The sequence below is a fragment of the Vitis vinifera genome, chromosome 5 (assembly GCF_030704535.1).
Source record: "Vitis vinifera cultivar Pinot Noir 40024 chromosome 5, ASM3070453v1".
NCBI classification, from domain to species: Eukaryota; Viridiplantae; Streptophyta; class Magnoliopsida; order Vitales; family Vitaceae; genus Vitis; species Vitis vinifera.
The window spans coordinates 15,029,600-15,044,515 of record NC_081809.1 but is presented as its reverse complement, the minus strand read 5'-3'; positions in this window follow the sequence as shown (position 1 = coordinate 15,044,515).

Here is a 14,916-nt window from a genome sequence, read left to right as displayed (position 1 = left end):
TTCCTTTCTTTTAATTGTAGAATTCCTTTTGTTAAGTTTATTTTCATTTTCTTTCTAACCTTAACTTTTTTCTAGTTTTCTTTTGTTTCTGGTGTCTTTGTTTTGTTTTCAGGTAAGTTGTAACTTGTGCATGCCCTACTGGATTCGGGACCAAGAGGGAAGATTAGTAAGGATTGAGAATCCTCAAGACACAGAGTTGGATATCTGTGTAAACATCATGGACCCTCCACAAGAGGATCAGAATTCTCAACACGGTCAAGGGGATAATCCAAATGCATATCTATCCATGAGGGATAGAATGCACCCACCAAGGATGAGTGCACCCTCATGCATCGTACCTCCTCTTGAGCAGCTGATTATAAGGCCTCATATTGTGCCCCTCCTACCAAATTTCCATGGAATGGAGAGTGAGAATCCATATGCCCACATCAAGGAGTTTGAGGAGGTGTGTAATACTTTTAGAGAGGGAGGAGCTTCAATAGACTTGATGAGACTCAAGCTATTCCCTTTTACTTTGAAGGACAAGGCAAAAATATGGCTTAATTCTTTAAGGCTAAGGAGCATAAGGAATTGGGTTGATCTTTAGGCCGAATTTTTGAAGAAATTTTTCCCCACCCATAGGACCAATGGATTGAAGAGACAAATCTCAAACTTTTCTGCAAAAGAAAATGAGAAGTTCCATGAATGTTGGGAAAGGTATATGGAGGCCATCAATGCTTGTTGATTACTGCCAAAAAGTGCTATTTTGTAGACCTAATTATAATGGTTTTAAGCACCTTTGAGTAGTAATCATATTCATTTAACCCAATTAATTCATTAAGGTCCTTAGTAATTGGTTTTAACCATTTTGTGGCAAGTTTACATGTTTATATCAGCTTATGAATCAATTCAAGCATGCCAAATGATGGAGGAGCTTCTTGGACAAGTTAAAGCATGCTTTTAGCTACACCAAAGCAAGCCAACAAAAGGAGAAAAGCAAAGAGAAGCAAAGAGAAGCAAAAAGAAGCAAGGAGGAAAACAGAGGACAGAAGCTGCAGTCTTCTTTGGCACTTTTGGAGCACTTCCCGAAGTCCATTTTTTACATGCTATATACCGTTTCAAAGCTCAGGAAGTCAAGAATCCAACGCTTCAAACCGTGTATGATTTGGAGCTGAAATGAGGAAGATATGGCCTTCGGAAGACAACTGCTCCAGGGGTGTGCGAAATTTTCGCACAACACCTTCCAAATTCGCACACCCCCTTGCATGGTGCGAATTTTCCCCTGTTTCTGCCGACTCCACACGAGATCTTTTCTTTTGGATATTTTTGTATAAATTTCCATTCTTCTCCTTGTAATCCACCACTCATGTAATTTCTTAGCTAGGAAGGTTGGAAAAACTTCTCTATATATATTCCCTTGCATCCATTGTAATAGATATCGATCAATATATAGAATATACAGAGCCTTGCTCTGTTTTTCTCTCTTCTCCTGTTCTTCCCCATTTCTATTTTCTTAGTAGCCAAACAGCCTCTGAGGGCTTTTCCTCAAAGGATGATTGGCTAAAACTTTTAGTTTCTCAAAGTATGGATGTTATGTGATGGCTTGGATGCAATCCCATGGAAATTTCTCGCACCCGGAAGGTAAGGTAGTCGTTTTTCATTAAAGGTTCATTAATGCAAAGTTTGGTTTTTATTTCCTTTGGACAACTTCCAACGGCCAATACTTGATAAGCTTTTGGATTTCTATCCATTAGTTATCTCCTACGAGCTATTGGAAGGTGAGGTTTTCAATTCCAAGTTTTGCATTAATCCGTTAGAACCAATTTCAATGGCCATTGAAAGGTGAGTTTATCACCTGGAATGACTTTGAGTTGCCAATATTTGGTAAGCTTTTGGCTTTAGACCATTAGTTATCTCTTACGAGCCATTCAAAGGAAGTCTAAGGTGAATAACCATTGATGAAATTCACTACCATCTGTTTTGCCATTTTAAAGGATTAAAACTTGATTTGCTAAATCCATACCGGTTCGGGAAGCAAGCATCACCATAGTTGCAACCCCAACGCGAGGAGCCTATCCTGAGATTTCCAATTTGCATAAGAGCCAGAGCATAGCTATCCTATCTTTGAGAAACTTGTTTTTACACCCTTTCATTTTAGTCTTTAATGTTAGCTTAGATTAGTTTAAATCTTTCTAAAACATTTGCATCTTCTTTTAAAACTAACATCCATAAGAAAATCACCTATTTTCCTAATTTGAATATCACTTGTGTTTGCGAAAACCCTTCCGAGTGAACGATCCTAGAACCACTATGCTATAGTAGCTTGGCTACTTTAGTAATAGTATTCAAGGTATAAATTTTGTTGATACGCCTTTAAAGCTAAGCTACCATGAGTCGAATCAAATGGCGCCGTTGCCGGGGAAGGTGCCACAAGCACAGTGAAACAACCATTAAGGGTAACTTGTGATCTTCATCACAAGTTTGGTGAGTTTTCTTATAATTTTTTTTAGTTTAGTTTTTATTTAGTTAATTTTTTTTTTTATTATTATTCTCTTTTCTTTTATTTTTGTTTTAATTTCAATTTGTGCATTCCTTGTTGGATTCGAGACCAAGAGGGAACCCTGGTACAAGTTGAAGAAAAGAGCCTTATTTGAATATCATTTTTTTTTTTTATAAATGGAAATTCCACATGAAGATCAAAGCTCTCATTATGATCATGAGAAGGACAAATTTGCATACTTATCCATGAGGGATCGGATTGAGTTAGGGAAAAGGCAAGTTCAACAAAGCCAATGGGGTAGTAAGTATGTTTTGAATGAAGACATGAGCATGAAGGCAAAGCTAGCATCTATGGCTAGAAGGATAGAGGAGTTTGAATTGAGGAATATGCATACTGAAGCACAACCACAAGCCATGCCAACTTCATTTGAGTATATAAACCATCCCAACTTTACAACCCAACCTCAACCTCAACCATCAATGAGTACATCTTCATTGGAGCAAGCCATTTTAAAGATAAGCAAAGTCATGGAGGACTTTGTAGGTGAGCAACAAAAGATCAACTCTCATCTTAATGAAAAGATTGATAATATGGAGAGTTCAATAAATGTAAGAATGGAGGGGATTTATAATGATCTATCACTAAGGATAGAAAAAGTTCAAGACTCCATTGAAAAGCTCACCAATCTCGACATAGCAAGAGGGAAAAGGAAGCTTCCTCCTCAACCCCACCATAACCTTCAAGGAACCAATGCAAAAAGATCAAGAAAAGTGTTGAAGATCAACACTTTGGTGGGGGATTGCTATGACAACTCTATGGACCAACCTTCCATTGAAAATCATAAGGTTCAAGATGACAAAGGGTTACTTGAACCCTTTAAAGCATCCACTTCTCCAGGGAAGAGAAGAGAAACGAATTCCCTTGGATCAAATGGGAAGGATGCCAATTTTGTTTGGGATCCAGGGGGAATTCAGCATGAAGTGGGTGTGTGAGTTAGGATGAGCTAAATAGTTCATCTTCTTTTTGGGGTACATGCTATCAGCTTCATTTAAATTCTATGCTTTATTTAAATTTATGCATGTTTTAGTTTGAATTCTTAGCTTTAATTTAGTTTAATATGTTTTTAAGATGAGTTTTGAAGTGTTCATGCAGGTATGATGCTTGCAAAAATCGAAGTTATGATGATCAACACAGGGGAAGCCAAAAACAGGGGAAAACAGGGGAGAAAAGCCAAGCACCACCCCATTTTGGCAACTGTTGGACCCATTTCGATTACTTCCTGAAGTCCATTTTCTACATACTATATACCGTTTCGAAGCTCGGGAAGTCAGGAGTCCAACGCTTCAAACGGTGTCCAAATCGGAGTTGAAACGAAAAAGTTATGGTCATTGCAAGAAAACTGGACCGAGCTGAGCGGGAATTTCGCACACCTCAATCCAAGGTGCGAAAAATTTCGCACCGTGCGAAACACCTCCTGGCACACAAGTGCCATTTCGCACACCTCAAGCCCATTTTCGCACCGTGTGAAACAAGGTGCGAAAATTTCGCACACCACTATTCAAGGTGCGAAATTCATTCCAAGGTGCGAAAATCTCAGTTCAAGGTGCATCAATTTCGCACACCTCAATCCAAGGTGCGAAACACTCTCCTGGCACACGAGTGCCATTTTGCACACCTCAAGCCCATTTTCGCACCGTGCGAAACAAGGTGCGAATTCCTCAGTCCAAAGTATGGAAATTTCGCACGATGCAATTCAAGGTGCGAAATTCTCATTTTAAGGTGCGAAAATTTTTGCTAGTGTTGGACACGTTTTTGGAGCACTTCCTGGAGCTCAAATTATCCATATGATATATCATTTTAAAGCTTAGGAAGTCAGGAATCCATAGCTTCAAACGGTGAATGATTTGGATTTGAAACAAAGAAGTTATGGCCGTTTGAAGACGACTATGCAAAGCTGAACGAAATGTTGCAGCCGCACCAAATTTTGCTACTGTTAGATACGTTTTTGGAGTGCTTCCTGGAGGTCAAATTATGCATACCATATATCATTTTGAAGCTTGGGAAGTCAGGAATCCAGTTCTTCAAACGGTGCATGATTTGGATTTGAAACGAAGAAGTTATGGCCGTTTTAAGACAGATGGTGCAGGGTGCGAAAATTTTTTTTAAGTGCGAAAATGCTCCAAGCTTCAAGAATGGGTTGCGAAATTCCCATTTTGATTGCAAAATGATTTTCCAACCTTCAAAATGGCTACAAAATGATTTCCAAGCTTCAAAAATGGGCTGCTAAAATGTTTCTATTTTTCCATGGTCTGCAAAAATGTTTTTTCTTTTCCCTTTGACTGCAAGACATGGCCTCCAAGCTATGACATGGCCTCCAAGCTATGAAATGGCCTCCAAGCTACAAAATGATGTGCAAAAACACTTTTCAAAGCCAAGGGAAATTGTAAAAATGCCAATAGAGCCTCACAACCATGCATCTAAAGAAGAGAGCCCTCTCACTGAAATCACACACACCAAGCCTCTCACTCCATTTTTAAACCTCCTAAAACCATCAAAGCCCATAGCTCCAACTGAGAGCTCCATCAGAGGAGAGTATGCCACCTAAGGAGACTACCAGAGCAGAGGTCAATGTCCTGATCCAACCCACTCAGAAGGCCACCATAGAGCCATTATCTCCACAGGACCCTACCACTACTTGCTCATCTCTTTAATTTTTGTATTTACTTATTATATTAATATAGATAATTCCATGTTTTGATGTCTTATATTCTGGGATTGGATGTATTACTGATGATACATCATATATAGACATCATTTTTGTTTAAACTTGGCATTTTTCTATTTCCTCTACTCACTAACTCTTATGTTTTCTTTGAAACATGTGGTTTCTCCTACATGACTCAGACTCCATGTCACTCAGGAGGTACCACTTCCTCCCTATTTTTCAATCACTTTTGAAACATTGAGGACAATGTTCAGCTTGGTTGGGGGGAGAGTTGAGGAAGGAAGTTTTTGTTATTAATGCTAAGTTATTTTGGTAATTTAGTTGCTTTTTGCTTAATTTTTAAAATTTTTTAAAAGTTTTTTTTGAATACTCTCCATGGTTATTAAGGAAAAAATTTCAAAATGAAATGAGAGAAATTAAATTTTTGTCTTTTTACTTGAAACTTAGAGTTTGTATTATGTTTATTAAAGTTGATGAATTATTGAACTCCTATTGATTTCAACCTTATTTCTTCCACTTTAAGCTTATCACACACCGTGCACACTAGGTTCCGTTTATAAGATGAAAAACTATTTTCCCCCTTGACTTAAGAAAATTTAGACTTGGTACCTTTGACCTCATTTTAATAGTGTTGAGACACCTTATAAAAGGCCAATGAGCCTTTGGAAAAAGAAAGAAAAAGAAAAATATTTTACTTGCCTTGAAACCCGAGCAAGGTCTGAGGGGTATATGGTGAAAATCTTTAAAACCTGGTGCCCTAAGCCTTCATTGGTTGGGAGTCACCGACCTCAATGCTCGTTACAAGGGTGAATAGGTGGAGTTTAACATATTGTAGGTGCTTGGGTATTAAAAATTCATTCTCAAAAGTCCGGGGTGAAATTTGAGGAGTTAGTGGTTGAAAAATCCTTAAAGCTTGATGCCCTAAACCTTGATTGGTTGGGAGTCATCAATGGACCCCCGTTACATGGACAATTTAGAAAAGAATGCCTTTAAGCTTTGCACTCCTACAAGAAAAAATTGTGAAAGAAAAGAGGTGCGTTCTTAGCCTATTGGAGGTTGATTAGTTTGCTAAGCTTTGAAAAGAACTAGGTTGAGGGGAGAGATTAGTTTGACATACTATATTCGGAAACTAATAAATAACACATAGATTTTTGTGGAAGAGTAAGGATTGGACCTTTGGGAGTGGAAATTATTTTGAAGCTTAAATTTGCATAATGCCTACTCTTTATGAATTGTGACTAGACAAAATTATTTGATAGCTCCTATTGAAGTTTGAGTTTTATTTCTTTCATGTGCCATGTGAGAGTTTGATCCATGGATGTCCATCATGCCACTCATATCATTTTTTGGAGTGATTTGCATGATCCCTTTTATGTATATTATTATAGTTTACTTAGTTTTTATCTCCTCCATTGCTAAGGGACTAGCAATGAGTCGGTTGGGGGGTGTGATTACTGCCAAAAAGTGCTATTTTGTAGACCTAATTATAATGGTTTTAAGCACCTTTGAGTAGTAATCATATTCATTTAACCCAATTAATTCATTAAGGTCCTTAGTAATTGGTTTTAACCATTTTGTGGCAAGTTTACATGTTTATATCAGCTTATGAATCAATTCAAGCGTGCCAAATGATGGAGGAGCTTCTTGGACAAGTTAAAGCATGCTTTTAGCTACACCAAAGCAAGCTAACAAAAGGAGAAAAGCAAAGAGAAGCAAAGAGAAGCAAAAAGAAGCAAGGAGGAAAACAGAGGACAGCAGCTGCAGTCTTCTTTGGCACTTTTGGAGCACTTCCCGAAGTCCATTTTTTACATGCTATATACCGTTTCAAAGCTCAGGAAGTCAAGAATCCAACGCTTCAAACCGTGTATGATTTGGAGCTGAAATGAGGAAGATATGGCCTTCGGAAGACAACTGCTCTAGGGGTGTGCGAAATTTTCGCACAACACCTTCCAAATTCGCACACCCCCTTGCATGGTGCGAATTTTCCCCTGTTTCTGCCGACTCCACACGAGATCTTTTCTTTTGGATATTTTTGTATAAATTTCCATTCTTCTCCTTGTAATCCACCACTCATGTAATTTCTTAGCTAGGAAGGTTGGAAAAACTTCTCTATATATATTCCCTTGCATCCATTGTAATAGATATCGATCAATATATAGAATATACAGAGCCTTGCTCTGTTTTTCTCTCTTCTCCTGTTCTTCCCCATTTCTATTTTCTTAGTAGCCAAACAGCCTCTGAGGGCTTTTCCTCAAAGGATGATTGGCTAAAACTTTTAGTTTCTCAAAGTATGGATGTTATGTGATGGCTTGGATGCAATCCCATGGAAATTTCTCGCACCCGGAAGGTAAGGTAGTCGTTTTTCATTAAAGGTTCATTAATGCAAAGTTTGGTTTTTATTTCCTTTGGACAACTTCCAACGACCAATACTTGATAAGCTTTTGGATTTCTATCCATTAGTTATCTCCTACGAGCTATTGGAAGGTGAGGTTTTCAATTCCAAGTTTTGCATTAATCCGTTAGAACCAATTTCAATGGCCATTGAAAGGTGAGTTTATCACCTGGAATGACTTTGAGTTGCCAATATTTGGTAAGCTTTTGGCTTTAGACCATTAGTTATCTCTTACGAGCCATTCAAAGGAAGTCTAAGGTGAATAACCATTGATGAAATTCACTACCATCTGTTTTGCCATTTTAAAGGATTAAAACTTGATTTGCTAAATCCATACCGGTTCGGGAAGCAAGCATCACCATAGTTGCAACCCCAACGCGAGGAGCCTATCCTGAGATTTTCAATTTGCATAAGAGCCAGAGCATAGCTATCCTATCTTTGAGAAACTTGTTTTTACACCCTTTCATTTTAGTCTTTAATGTTAGCTTAGATTAGTTTAAATCTTTCTAAAACATTTGCATCTTCTTTTAAAACTAACATCCATAAGAAAATCACCTATTTTCCTAATTTGAATATCACTTGTGTTTGCGAAAACCCTTCCCAGTGAACGATCCTAGAACCACTATGCTATAGTAGCTTGGCTACTTTAGTAATAGTATTCAAGGTATAAATTTTGTTGATACGCCTTTAAAGCTAAGCTACCATGAGTCGAATCACTTGTCCTCATCATGGATTTGATACATGGCTCTTGGTGAGCTATTTTTATGATGGGATGTCTTCCTCCATGAAGCAAATTCTTGAAACCATGTGTAGGGGAGATTTTATGAGTAAGAATCCAGAAGAAGCCATGGACTTTTTAAGTTATGTATCTGAAGTAACAAGAGGATGGGATGAGCCCAACTCAAGAGAAATGGGAAGGATGAAAGCTCCTGTAAATCCAAAGGGTGGAATGTACATGTTAAGTGAGGACATGGACATGAAAGCTAAGGTGGCAACAATAGCAAGGAGGTTGGAAGAACTTGAGTTGAAAAAGATGCATGAAGTCCAAGCCATTTCCGAGACACAAGCCCATGTCATGCCATGCACCATTTTCCAATCATGTGATCATGTGGTAGATGAGTGCCCAACCATGCCAGCTGTGAGGGAGATGTTAGGTGATCAAGCCAATGTTGTGGGGCAGTTTAAGCCCAACAACAATGCACCTTATGGAAACACCTATAATTCAAGCTGGAGAAACCATCCAAATTTTTCTTGGAAACCAAGGCCACCTCCATACCAACCACAAGCCCAAACCTAAGCACCTCAACAAACCTCTTCAGTGGAGCAAGCCATTGTGAACCTAAGTAAAGTCATGGGTGACTTTATGGGTGAACAAAAGGCAATCAACTCCCAATTGCACCAAAAGATTGAAAATGTTGAGAGTTCTCAAATTAAGAGAATGGAGGGGATGTAAAATGATCTGTCTCAGAAGATAGATAAGATTCAGTAATCCATCTCTAGGCTTACCAACCTCAACACAGTGAATGAGAAAGGAAAGTTTCCCTCTCAACCAAGCCAAAATCCAAAGGGTGTTCATGAAGTTGAAACCCAAGAGGGGGAGTCTTCAAAGTTGAGGGAGGTCAAAGCTGTGATCACCTTGAGGAGTGGGAAGGAGGTTGATCAACCCTTGCCTAAGGTGAGGCAAGATGAAGAACTCATGTCAAAGAGAACCATGGTTAAAGAGAGCAATAACTAAGAAGAGAAGAGTGGGAAGAAAAGTGCATCCAAATCAAGCATTGAAGAAGAGCCAAGGATAGTGATTAAAGAGGATATGATGAAGAAACATATGCCTCCCCCTTTTCCTCAAGCTTTACATGGAAAGAAGGAAATTAAGAATTCATCAGAAATTCTTGAAGTTTTGAGACAAGTGAAGGTGAGCATACCCTTACTTGATATGATCAAGCAAGTCCCCACATATGCAAAATTTTTAAAGGACTTGTGCACGGTCAAAAGAGGGTTACATGTGACCAAGAAGGCATTCCTCACTGAGCAAGTAAGTGCCATCATTCAGAGTAAGTCTCCAGTTAAGTATAAAGATCCGGGATGTCCCACCATTTCAGTCAACATTGGAGGGACACATGTGGAGAAGGCTTTACTAGACTTGGGGGCAAGTGTGAATTTGCTCCCATACTCTGTGTACAAGCAACTGGGACTTGGAGGATTGAAGCCCACAACCATCACTCTCTTCTTAGCTGATAGGTCGGTCAAAATCCCAAGGGGGGTGATAGAGGATGTTCTAGTTCAAGTGGACAAATTCTACTATCCTGTGGATTTTGTGGTGCTTGATACTGATCCCACTGTTAAGGAAGCAAACTATGTGCCAATCATCCTTGGGAGACCTTTCCTAGCTACCTCCAATGCCATCATCAATTGTAGGAATGGGGCGATGCAGCTCACATTTGGAAACATGACCTTGGAATTAAACATATTCCACTTATGCAAGAGGCATCTTCACCCAAAAGAGGAGAAAGGATTGGAGGAGGTGTGCTTGATCAACACCTTGGTTGAAGAGCATTGTGACAAGAATTTAGAAGAGAGCTTGAACGAACGCCTTGAAGTGCTTGAAGAAGGGTTACCTGAACCCTCTGATGTGCTAGCCATCATGTCTCCTTGGAGGAGACGGAAAGAGATCTTACCACTGTTCAATAAGGAGGACTCACAAGGAGCAGCTATGGAGGACCCTCCAAAGCTTGTTTTGAAGCCACTTCCTGTTGATTTGAAGTATGCATATTTGGAGGAAGATGAGAAATGTCCAATGGTGGTTTCTTCAACTCTCACTAGTGATCAAGAGGATAGTCTTTTGGGAGTCCTTAGAAAATGCAAGAAAGCCATTGGATGGCAAATTTCTGATCTGAAAGGGATTAGCCCTTTGGTGTGCACCCACCATATCTACATGGAGGAGGATGCAAAACCAGTGAGGCAGCCCGAGAGGAGGTTGAATCCTCACATGCAAGAGGTGGTAAGGGGTGAAGTTCTGAAGCTACTTCAAGCAGGGATCATATATCCCATTTCAGATAGCTTGTGGGTGAGCCCCACCCAAGTAGTCCCAAAGAAATCTGGAATTACTGTGATCCAGAATGAGAAAGGGGAGGAAGTCTCTACACGTCCTACCTCAGGATGGAGGGTGTGTATAGACTACAGGAGGTTGAATTCAGTGACTAGGAAGGACCATTTCCCATTACCCTTCATGGACCAAGTCTTGGAGAGAGTCTCAGGACATCCTTTCTATTGTTTTCTGGATGGTTAGTCGGGGTACTTCCAAATAGAGATTGATTTGGAAGATCAAGAAAAGACAACCTTCACTTGACCCTTTGGTACTTTTGCGTATAGGAGAATGCCCTTTGGTCTATGTAATGCTCCTGCAACTTTCCAAAGATGTATGCTAAGCATCTTCAGTGATATGGTGGAGCGCATCATGGAAGTCTTCATGGATGACATCACTGTATATGGAAGTTCTTATGAGGAGTGTTTGTTGCATTTAGAAGCTGTTCTCCAAAGATGTATTGAGAAAGACCTAGTGCTAAATTGGGAGAAGTGTCATTTTATGGTACAACAAGGAATTGTCTTAGGACATATAATCTCCAAGAATGGCATTGAGGTAGATAAGGCAAAGGTGGAGCTAATTGTTAAGTTGCCACCTCCCACAAATGTTAAAGGAATTAGGCAATTCCTAGGACATGCCGGGTTCTATAGGAGGTTCATTAAGGATTTCTCAAAAATCTCAAAACCTTTTTGTGAACTCTTGGTAAGGGATGCCAAGTTTGTGTGGAATGAGAAATGTCAGAAGAGTTTTGAGGAACTGAAGCAATTCCTCACAACTGCACCAATAGTGAGAGCCCCAAATTGGAAATTACCTTTTGAGGTAATGTGTGATGCAAGTGATCTTGCTATGGGGGCTGTTTTGGGGCAAAGAGAAGATGGAAAGCCCTATGTGATTTATTATGCAAGCAAAACTTTGAATGAGGCTCAAAGGAACTACACAACTACTGAGAAGGAGTTGTTGGCAGTAGTTTTTGCCTTGGATAAGTTTCGTACCTATTTGGTAGGGTCCTCTATAGTGGTGTTCACTGACCATTCCGCTTTGAAGTACTTGCTAACCAAGCAAGATGCCAAGGCAAGATTGATAAGATGGATCCTTTTGCTTCAAGAATTCAATCTCCAAATCCAGGATAAAAAGGGAGTAGAAAATGTGGTAGCTGACCACTTGTCAAGACTTGTGATAGCACATGACTCACATGGTCTACCTATCAATGATGACTTCCCTGAGGAGTCTCTCATGTCAATAGAGGTAGCTCCATGGTATTCTCACATTGCAAATTACTTGGTTATTGGAGAAGTTCCAAGTGAGTGGAGTGCCCAAGACAAGAGGCATTTCTTTTCTAAGATCCATGCCTATTATTGGGAGGAGCCTTTTCTCTTCAAATATTGTGTGGATCAAATCATAAGGAAATGTGTTCCTGAACAAGAGCAATCAAGAATTCTATCCCATTGTCATGATAGTGCATGTGGAGGTCATTTTGCCTCCCAGAAAACAGCTATGAAAGTGATCCAATCAGGTTTTTGGTGGCCCTCTCTTTTCAAGGATGCCCACTCTATGTGCAAGGGATGTGATCGGTGTCAAAGGCTTGGGAAGCTAACACGCCGAAATATGATGCCCTTGAACCCCATCTTGATAGTGGATGTCTTTGATGTTTGGGGGGGATAGACTTCATGGGACCATTTCCAATGTCGTTTGGACACTCCTACATTTTGGTGGGAGTGGATTATGTCTCTAAGTGGGTAGAAGCAATCCCATGTAGGAGCAATAATCATAAGGTGGTTCTTAAATTCCTCAAGGAGAACATCTTTACAAGATTTGGAGTGCCTAAGGCCATTATCAGTGATGGAGGAACCCACTTTTGCAATAAGCCTTTTGAGACTCTTCTAGCCAAATATGGGGTCAAGCACAAGGTAGCTACACCTTATCACCCTCAAACAAGTGGCCAAGTTGAGTTAGCCAACCGGGAAATTAAGAATATACTGATGAAGGTGGTGAATGTGAATAGGAAGGATTAGTCTATTAAGCTCCTGGATTCATTATGAGCTTATAGGACCGCTTATAAGACAATTCTTGGAATGTCTCCTTATCGCCCTGTTTATGGCAAAGCGTGCCATCTTCCAGTAGAGGTTGAATATAAAGCATAGTGGGCAATCAAGAAGCTTAACATGGATTTGACAAGAGCCGGGTTAAAGAGATGTTTGGATTTGAATGAATTGGAGGAAATGAGGAATGATGCTTACCTCAATTCAAAAATTGCAAAAGAGAGGTTGAAGAAATGGCATGATCAGTTGGTAAATCAGAAGAATTTTGCAAAGGGGCAAAGAGTCTTGCTTTATGACTCTAAGCTTCATCTTTTTCCGAGAAAATTGAAATCAAGGTGGACGAGTCCTTTCATAATTCATGATGTGCAATCAAATGGAGTAGTGGAACTACTCAACTTCAATAGCACTCGAACTTTCAAAGTGAATGGGCATCGTCTCAAGCCCTATATGGAATCATTTTCCCTAGACAAGGAGGAATTCATCCTCCTTGATCCACCTCCAACATGAAAAACACTCAGTTCATGGTTGAACTTAGTCTCTTCAAAGACTAAAAAGTTCATCCTCTTTTTGTTTTCTTTTTAGTTGATTTTAGTTTAATCTAGTGTTTTTTCTTGTGTTTATGCATGTTTTGATTTTTATTTTTGACTTTAATTTCATTCTAATGTGGTTTGAATTGGTTTTTTGTGTTAACATGTAGGTAGGAAAGCTTGAAGAATGAAAACAAGGGAAAACATGGGAGAAAAGCCAAGACACAGCAAAATTCGCACCACCCATTCCCCTTGTGCGAAATTTTCGCACAACACATTCTCTTGTGCGAATTCTCTTTTGTGACAAATTTTCAAAAGCATGCTCTCGGTCCCTCCCCAAAATCTCAGTGCGAAAATCACAGGAATGCGAACCTTGTGCGAACCTTGTGCGAATTCACTTTTGTGACCAATTTTCAAAACTATGCTCTCTGTCTTGGAGAACCACAGGAATGCGAAATTTTCGCACTACCCATCACCTTGTGCGAAATTCGCACTTTCTCTTTAAAAGTCGTTTTCTCCTCTTCAATTCTAATCTTGTTCTTCTTCAATTCTCTCAACATCTCTCTTCCGATCCTCCTTTTCCATCCACAACGTCCTCTCCTTCATCATCCCTCATCATGAACCCCACCATGGCAGCCAATCTCCATAGCTTCACTCCATAACCGCGGCCAGCACTATTCACAACAGTCCGCACCTTCAAATTTCAGCTCTTTCTCCTCCTTCCACCATAAAAAAACCTTCATTTCTTCACTCAACACTCCAAATTCATCCCTAAACCAAACCCAACCTTCATTTTTCAAAATCACAACCTCAAGCATAGCCATCAAAGCCACGGTTTCTTCATAAGAAACCCATTGCCGCTGGTTATGGGAGCTTCCAAATTCTCCATTCTCTTCTTGTAAACTCCCAATTCCAAGCTTAGCCGCCATGAAAAACTCCTTTCCTACCTCAGCCAGCATTTCCCACCCTCAAAAACCAAGAATTTTTGCCATTTGAAAGCCACAAATTTTCACATTTGGGCGGGTGAATAGTGTCTTGTGCGAAATTCGCACAACACATCGCCTTGTGCGAAATTCGCACAACACATCGCCTTGTGCGAAATTCGCACAACACATCGCCTTGTGCGAAATTCGCACAACACATCCCCTTGTGCGAAATTTTCGCACAACACCCTCCTTTTTGCGAATTTTTTAGCTTCTCCATCCCTACCCTCCCCAATCCCAAGCCTCTAAGCCTCATTTCTTTGCTTCCTCATGCCTAAGACCAGAGGCGGCTATGCCTCAGCTCCCCAGAGCAGTCAGAGAGCTGCCCCTGTGCGGGCCCCACTAGATGCACCCCCACATTTACCTGATTCTGCCCCTCAGCGCAGATACCATACGAGGAGAGCATCTGCCACGCTTGTGGCCCCTACTCAGATTCCACCTAGAAGTCCTCCTACAAAGAAGGCCAAGACTTCAGAGCCCGGAGAGTCCTCCAAAGCACCTCGCGATTCACAGTCTCAGCCTCCTCCCACCAGGCGTCCTATCTCCAGCTCGCCCATTGAGGGCAACTCTGATTGCCGATCGAGAGCATTTCATGTCGAGGCATATTTTGATCACTCTATTTTGCGACAGCAGCCTGAGTTGCGGGATTCATACCGCCTACTTGAGAGGTACCATCTTGTACCCTTTAT